Genomic DNA, 8767 nt, shown 5'->3' with positions numbered 1-8767 from the left:
ACGAAGTGTAGTGTTTCTGTCATGGTGGGCGTTGTGGGGAGTTATAATGGCACCAATCCACGTGAAATCCCCCATTGCCTCTGTTTCACCTGCTTTGGTTAACTCTCTTTTGCATTTTAGGCTCCTTGCGCGGTGAAATTAGTTGTAGTAAAATTAAAAATAATAACCAATATTATTATAATTGTGATTGAAAAAAAAATTATAATTATAATTAAAAAATTTTAATAAAAAATTTATATTGATTGAATTTTATTAAAATTGATATTTGAATTCAACCAATAATATAATAAATTTAATCTCATTATACTGAAAATACAATAGAATCTAAATAGAGACTTATTAGGTTGAAGCGATTGAAACTACCAAACCTAAAAAATATTCATTTTCATTTTTTAAATTTTTAGTTAGAAGATTGATATATATTCTTGTAGTAGATTCATAATTCTGCTGGTAGCCAACAACTTCCAAGTTTACTGTTCAGCCAATAATGGAGCTTTGAATTGATTATGAACTTTTGATTTATTTGGTACCCAAGATTTAGACTGAAAAAAAGAATGCAGTATGGCACGGCCATTGTTATGACATCTTATAGATCAGTGGCTCAGGATGTTACATACCATGTTAAAACACAACTACAAGCTCATTGCCTGTTCATGTTGACATTTGACCTTATCACCTGATTCCAATGGATCATTTGCACTAAACGTCTAAACCATTGGTCTTTCCCCTGCTTGGCTCCTCTCCCAAGTAAAGCCACAACAACCAGGGATTAAAAAAAATTGTCGTGTCAACTTAGAGTAGTTGAACCCAGCACATTGATGTTGATTCATCGAGAAAAATCTTGCCTAGATATTAGCCAGCTATTTGGTCAAAACCCTTCATCAAACCAAAAATAAGGGAAAAAAAAACCAGTTGAGTCAATGTACTGCAGAAGTTTGCCTGTGAGGAAGCATCAAGAGGCCCTAGAGATGAGCACCAATGCATAAAATCCTGCTTCATTTCGACCCACCGCGTATAAATGAAAGACAATCTTTGTTGAAAATGACAAGCTTAGTACTTTAAAGTTATTTTGAATACACAGAAACATGTGAAGATTTTGACTTGTGATGCCAAGCTGCTAGAAGAAAGTGGATGTCCTAATCAATGTTGCTTATCAAGGACCCTGTAATTAAAAGGGGTGGTGGGAAGGAATCGTATAGGAATAGGAATAGGAATAAAAAGGAAGTAGAAGAACCAGACATAGTGGGATCAGGTTTGGCTGGGATTGGCATTTTTATTTTACTAAAATTCTGTTGTTAGAAGTAGGAGGATATTGTGATTGGGTTTGATTTGAGTGATGATTTATAAGTCAGTTAAAGTACTGCAGGTATGCCTGCCTCTTTCCTCTGTTCCACCAGAAGAAAATTTTCTTTTCCATAATCAAAAAGGCTAAACCCTATTGATTCTCCATTTCAATAATGGCCATTTGGTTTTTGACTTTTCAGCTGCTTTTACGGGTAAAACCGTAACGTTAACATTTGTAAGAAATAAAATGTAACACAAATTATTCATGGTTTATTTTAGTTTTATATTTACTCTATTTGACATTAACAAAATTGGCATACGATTCTGTTTTTGAAGCCCAATGTCTTCCAGTCATGAATTCAAATCCATGAGACAAGTCCTCAAGAAAGCCCAATATCTGATCAACTGTAAACTGAAGTATAATCTAAGCCTTCTTCCTTGCACCTTGGCCCAAAGCTGGTTATGGGCACAATAGAGCTACACAGTCTTCCGGACTTGACTGCCTACAGTTGCTCCTTCGCCATTTTTAGTGGCTGAGCCTCAGCCAAAACCTGACCAACTTGGAAAAGAAGGTTGCCGTTTTGGGTTTAACTCGATTGCAAGGAGAGAAGAGGGATTGGAGGGTTTGATAATATGCTTAGTGAGGACTCTGGCAACTCAAACCTCACTCAGACACTCACTACGTGGTGTGACGTTCGACAGAACCAGCACCAAATCTCTAGCCAAGGACCTAAGAAAATTATTGGAAAGCTGGTAAACCAAATGCTATCTGAAATTGGGTGAAGTTTGTCTTGAACGAGTGAGACAAATTCAAAGGGGAATCATGTGAATGGTGAACCAACCAAAATGAACGTGCGCCTAACAGTGCCTAAAGATTTTCAGGGCCTGGCTTTTGCATGACTAAACCCACTAACTTGTATAAACACCACATACAATACAACAAACAAAATGGGACGAGCTTGGGTTCTGTCATTTGCAGCTTTGGAAATATAAGACAGTAAGAGTGGCCCACCGTTTGCTCCATGCGGCTATTTATTACCAGTTATTCTCCTATCTATCTTCTTCTATACATTTTCGTCCTTTTCATATACTCTGCAAGCTAGCAAGTTCAGCTTATTCTCATGGTAGATAATCTGACAATAGCAAAGTAGGTGAATACCAAAAGCATGACCTATTTTCGATTATGGATAAGAAATTTGTATCTTTTCATTTTTCTTTGTGGATAAAAGGGTAAAGTACTCTACCAATTGAAGGCCACGTTCCAGCTGAAAATAATTCCACTTAGACTTTATCCAAGTAGAAAACTGGCCTAAGATTTGCAGATTAGTTTTGCTAGTTGGCTATATTTCTCTTTAACACTTTCAATTACCCCTTTTCAATCCAAATGCTGAGTTAAAGAACTTCAAAAAAAAAATATGGTTTCCTTAACTAAGAAGTAGGAAAGAAAGATGGGAAAAAGAAGTAATATAATTGGTTTTGATTAATAATAATATGGGTCTGACCCACCTCTCTAATTTGCATCGATGTGTTATGTTTAGTTCAGAAGGAAACGAACTCGATGGCTATGGTTCAATGACAAAGTGAAAGCTGATGTCCTCTCGCAACTACATTGGGGTACGGATGTTTGTGGCAGGTTGGTTTCGAAAGCTCACAAAGAACGCTTTTGTCTTTGCATGTACAAGTATAATAAAAAAAACTTTGAAACCCATCCAATTCAATGCCGAAAACTGTGCTCATTGATGATTTGTTTGTACTCAAACAGGCACCAATTTCCTGTGTGAAAAAACTAAAAAAAGGGCAGAAGAAACTGAAATAAGAAAAAATAAATAAAAAGATGTCAGGAAATTCAGAAAATTAACATTTCCCTAATAAGTTCAAAAAAGCTGAAACACTTCTTGGTTATTAGCCAGCTCGACCTTGGGTTTGAAGTCAGATAGGGGGCCCAGATTAAGCCCCACCCCAAGAAACACCAACCACTGGCTGTAGCCTGCAGCAAAAGTCTGAAGATCAAGCTAACAGATGAAATTTCGGTCACAAGTTTTGACTTTTCACAAGCGTTCATCTAAGGTCCTTGGACTTGAAATCTTACCTGTAAATAGCACTAAATCAGGGCAAATATGAAATAACCTATGCTGACAGTAGGTTAAGGCAAATTTAATAACAGACAACAAGGAAGCAATGTGATGATAATGATCACTGTATATAGCTAAGAACCAAAAAAGAAAAAGTGCTGGTGACCTGGAGAATAACCAAAGGGAAATCGAATCCGATGAGAAAACCTTTCGCTTTGGGGCACTAGAAAAGTATGGGGAGAATGTGGGCTAAAGCTGTCATATGTGCCAAGACGTGGGTCCCCAAGCGATGTCATTTGGTTCCATTCTTCATCTCATTCCACCCCATAAAATTCTATCGTACTAACAAAGCAAGGGTTGAAACTTCCCACAAAGATAAAATTATTAATAGTAGTAGTTTATAGCATAGGATTGTTAGATTGGGGCTAATGCTCCATCTTGATAATCATTCTCATTCACTATCCTCTTGCTTCTGAGTGCCCAAATGACCCTAATATCACTCTCCATCTATATCCCACTATCAAGTGAGCATGGAGATCTGACTTGCTTGATGTGCCTCTCTCATTCATTATCAAATGCTTTCTCTTTTTCACCTACCAAATTTCCCTAATAAGCTAGAGTTGTTAATCACTATGACAATTGTTCCAATATATATATATATATATATATATATATATATATATATATATACATTGGAATTGTATATATAGTATGCAACCTGATAATATACCAACTTAGAATATAATAAATGAAATCATCATCTTAATTTTAAAATAAGTATCTAATTTATAATCAATTAATGACATACAAATATTTTATCATATTTAAATGCTTAAAAAAATTCAGTATATAATTAACGTGAAAATTCTTTGATTATCATTGCTGTTAAATGATCATAAATATAATTTGATTTGATTAAAGAATAATTATATATTTTTACTTTTTTTTTTAAGGGGGCAAAAATTTTATTAAAAAAAAGGGAGAAATATTTGGTTTTGAACTGATTTTTAAAAAATTTTTGTGATCTCTAGGGCACGAAGTAGAAGACATTTGTACTTATTTTTAATTTTTGAAAATTTGCACAACTAATTAGGTTGATGAATTGACTTCGTAAAAAGTGTTGCAGGCGTTTTCACATGACAGGTTTAGATATTGCATTTGCAGTGCAAAATACAAAAAGATATGCAAATTAACTGATGTTCTTGATTCAGATTACAATGTTGGGTTTAAGCCTTTCTGGTAATATTTGCTTTACCATAATACCATAAACCTTTCAGAACCGCATAAAAAGCTTCTAAAAATGGATCTTAAAAATAAAACAATCATAAATGAGCTTTGGAAGATGTACCATTACAAAATCCGATAAATTTTATGTTTATATCGTATTTATTTTATATTAAATATAAATTATTTTATCATAATTTATATTTATATGTTAAATATAAAATATAAATTTTATTTTTATTAAGTTCAAATACACAAACTATTAAAAGTAAATTTATTTGTGCACTAATTAAGAAAATGAGATTTTAAATTTAAAAAAGATTAAAATTTTTAGAGGTAAATCATAAAAAAATGATATAAAATTAAGAAAATAAATAAATAAATTTTGTTGGTAGAAACAAATGGTATAAAAAGATTTAAAATTATGACTTAATATGATTTTTTTTTTCATATAACTAATCCTAAAATTAAGAGATATAAAATTTAATTTATTATTATTGTTATTATTTTATTAAATTCATATTTAATTTTTATCAAAATTTTATATCATATCATTTTTTTTATATTATTTTGTCGCGTTTAAAATTATAATATCTATCTATTATGGAGATTAAATCTCTTGGGTGTCAAGAATGAAAATATAAACGAAGACAAAGACTTTGGATTACGCAACCCGAATTAGTGGACAATCAATTCACTAATGGCAACGACTTATAAAGGATACCAAAATTTAATGACTAAATTAAGAGTAAAATAAAGCATATAAACTATGTTTAAGAGGAAAACTTAAAGAAGAAAATTACATCTCTCCCTCCCTATCTTTAAAGATTCTTCCATAGAAAGACCACCTCCCCAATTGCTGAGAGTGAGAAACCAACCCCCCTTCTTCCTTTGTCCTTTTTCATTTTAAAATTTAGACAAAACTTGTATTATAAAGATAGCTAAGATATTAATCTTATTATTTGCCAAATTAATATATATCATTGACATAGATTTGAAGCATATATAATCCATGATTATCACTTAATTAATTGAATAATCTACTTTCACTTGTGACGATTATGGTACTAATTATTTTGTTATGACAAGACAATTAGATTATCAGTAGTAATTATGAATTATGGTTTGGTATCAGTCCTTTTGGGCTTCTGCGGTGAGTCACGCAAGCGACAATTATCCAAGACATTACAAAATCGGTTTGTGTTCAAATGTTTGTCAGACAGTTGTTTTTGTTATTTTTTTTATATAAATAATTTTAAATATGATATAATAATAATATAAATAAAAATTTTAAAAATGATATAATTTAAAATTTTAATAAAAATCATAAATAAATTTAATAAAATTAAAAAATATATATATTTTATGTTGAAAGAAATTTAATATATAATTTTTGTATAAAATACGATATAAATATCTAAATTATCAAAATTTTACATGTAACAGATATACGAATTATAAAATTTATTTTTTTATGAAAAAAAAAGGTTTTTCACATAACCATTTGATTACTACATTGATTTTTTTTTTTTTTAATTTTTGGGGTATTTGCTTAATTGAAATCCCGTAGTTAGCTCGTTGTTTCAATTCTTTAAAAAGGCTGTCCAGTCAAGTTGCTGGCTGCCAATTTCTCATAATTGATTAAGAGTTAACACTCGAACATTGTGAAATCAGCTGCTTATTTTTCTGTTTCAAAAGAAAAACTTGAACGCAAACAAACTCAATAATGTATGTTACAGTAAAATACAAATGTCGGTAGTGAATCATCAAATATTTATTTTTATTATTAAAAAAAAATGCTAACCATGGACCCGCCATGATCCTATTTGTGAAGCTTGTAGAAAAATTTTATTGACACCCCAAGGGGCACTTTACTCATCCATGCCACTTTAAAAAAAAACTTCGAAACATTAGATTCTTCCGAACAGAAAGACATATATATCAAGGACTTGAATGGAATTTCATCGATTATAGGCTCAAAATTTGTCCAATAAAAAATTGTCTTTAAAAAAAATTGTTTTGATTGGTGTTTGAAGTAAAAGTGAGAAAAAAATTGAAAATCGATTTAAAATTATAATATTTAATTTGATTTAGATTAGTTTTTAATTTAATTTGAATCAAATTTGAGTCATATTTCAGATCAAATTATAAAAAATAAAAAAATTGAATTGAATTATATATTTTTATTAATTTTTTATAAATTATAATTTTTATAAAATGTAAATAATTATTTAAATATATTAAAATTTTTATTAAAATAATATATAAAATAAAAAAAATTAAATTTAAAAACCAACAAATAAAATCGAAATAATATATCAAATTGAAAAAATTCAATTTAAATTAAATCTATTTTAATAAAATATCAATTTAAATTTAAATTAAATTTTAAAAATTGATAATATTATTTATTATAAAAAAAATGAAACCAAATTCAATCTATTCACACTGTTATCTCTTAAGTATCTGATTATAAATTGTCGGGATCGGGAAGGTTACTGTTTTCACTTCAATTTTCTCTCTGCCGACGCTGTCCGTTTCTGTAGTTAAGGCCTAAGCACCTGGTTTATATGAAACGTGGCTCCTTTCTATTGCCACGTGTATCCAAACTTTTTTCCTTATTTCCTCGTGATAGTGGGACCACGTGTCTTTTTTGAGACTTTTTTTATTTCTCTTTTATCTGTCCGTCCCTCGGATTCTCTTCCAATGTTGCATCTGCCCTCTCGAATTGTTTCTGCTCCACCACCATTAAGGATCTCTGGCATGGCCCCATGAAACCCACTCGCCCTGCTCCTGGTTTTCATGTCCGACGGTACCATTTTGTCTCGCCCTGTTTTTGGTAATTAGTACCAACGGTAGTGTCCGTGCTCTACCATTCCAAGTTCATTAGCATTTTATACTAACACGCATGGCTTCAACACAACTCCCAATTCATTCCATTTTTGTCCAAAATTTTTAAAATGTTTTCTTTGATGGTTTTAAGTTCAACCTTTAACCCCTAAATCATATTCTATATTTATAAATTATTTTATATTCGTTATTTTTAAATATTAATTTTAATAATATGTAATTAATTAAAAAAATATTTGACATACCCTTTCTCATTTTTAATAAATATTTTGGATAAAAAAATGGTTCTTTGATTCATGCAAGACTAATAATTGTGATAATTCATATGAGAGGTTGATTTTTTTGAGATGTAAAAAAAAAAAAAAGAAAAAGAAAAATCAAGATGAAAAGTGCTTGGAGATTTGGACTTTACATTTGATATATCAAAATTCAATTGATTAGTTACCGTGGATGAAAGTAATGGATAGTTAATTTTAATTATTTTTGTTCAATGAGTGCATTTGAAAAATCGTTCAAACATTAAAGTCCATATAGTGGAGTTATTTTCATAATTAAAAAGCATACTATAAAAAAATAGGTGAATTTATATATGCTAATGGTTCAAAACAAATTGATAACTTATAAGACTTGCCATTCATATTTATATTTAAATAATTTAGGGTTGCTTATGAATCCAACTATTGAAAATGAAAATGTCATGAAATTGTGATGTCAATATCTCTTCACTATCACATTCAATTCCAAATGTTGTCTCCTCTTCCTTTGATTTTAATGGGTTCCTAATAATCATTAGAGAGAAATTGTGTCATCTTCTTGAATTTGTGACATGCACGCGCCATAAATACCCTCTTCCTTCGCCTTTAATTGGTTGGGCTGTCGTATCACCATGACATGGCATTTTTTTTCTTTTATACGTTAAAAAAAAAAATACAAACAAGTTGGGCCTAACGTCACAAATTCGCAACTCAAGCAAGGAAAGGATCTAAAGTGAGAAGGAATCGCAGCCGTCAAATGAAATATAAGATGGATGTGCAGTGGGGCAAAAACCATGTCGTGATTGGCAGAGTTTACTAGATCACAATGCTGTCAATGGACAGACTGAAACAACCGTCCGATGAACCAAACGGGTTTTTTACCTTGTTTGACTTTGGGCTCTGGGTAGCTTAGGAAATGAAGGCTGACGGCTGCAAACAAAAAAACTGTTCACGTGTCTCATCACCCCGCTTCCATGCATTATGCCATTATTCAATTAATCTCGAAAAAAAAAAGTATAAAGATTTTTTTAAATGATTTTCAAAATATATAATTATAATTATAAAAAATATTATAATATGCAG

Source organism: Durio zibethinus, chromosome 20, assembly GCF_047325235.1.
Source record: "Durio zibethinus cultivar Kanyao isolate XHJ-2024 chromosome 20, ASM4732523v1, whole genome shotgun sequence".
NCBI lineage: Eukaryota > Viridiplantae > Streptophyta > Magnoliopsida > Malvales > Malvaceae > Durio > Durio zibethinus.
This window is presented reverse-complemented; position numbering follows the sequence as displayed.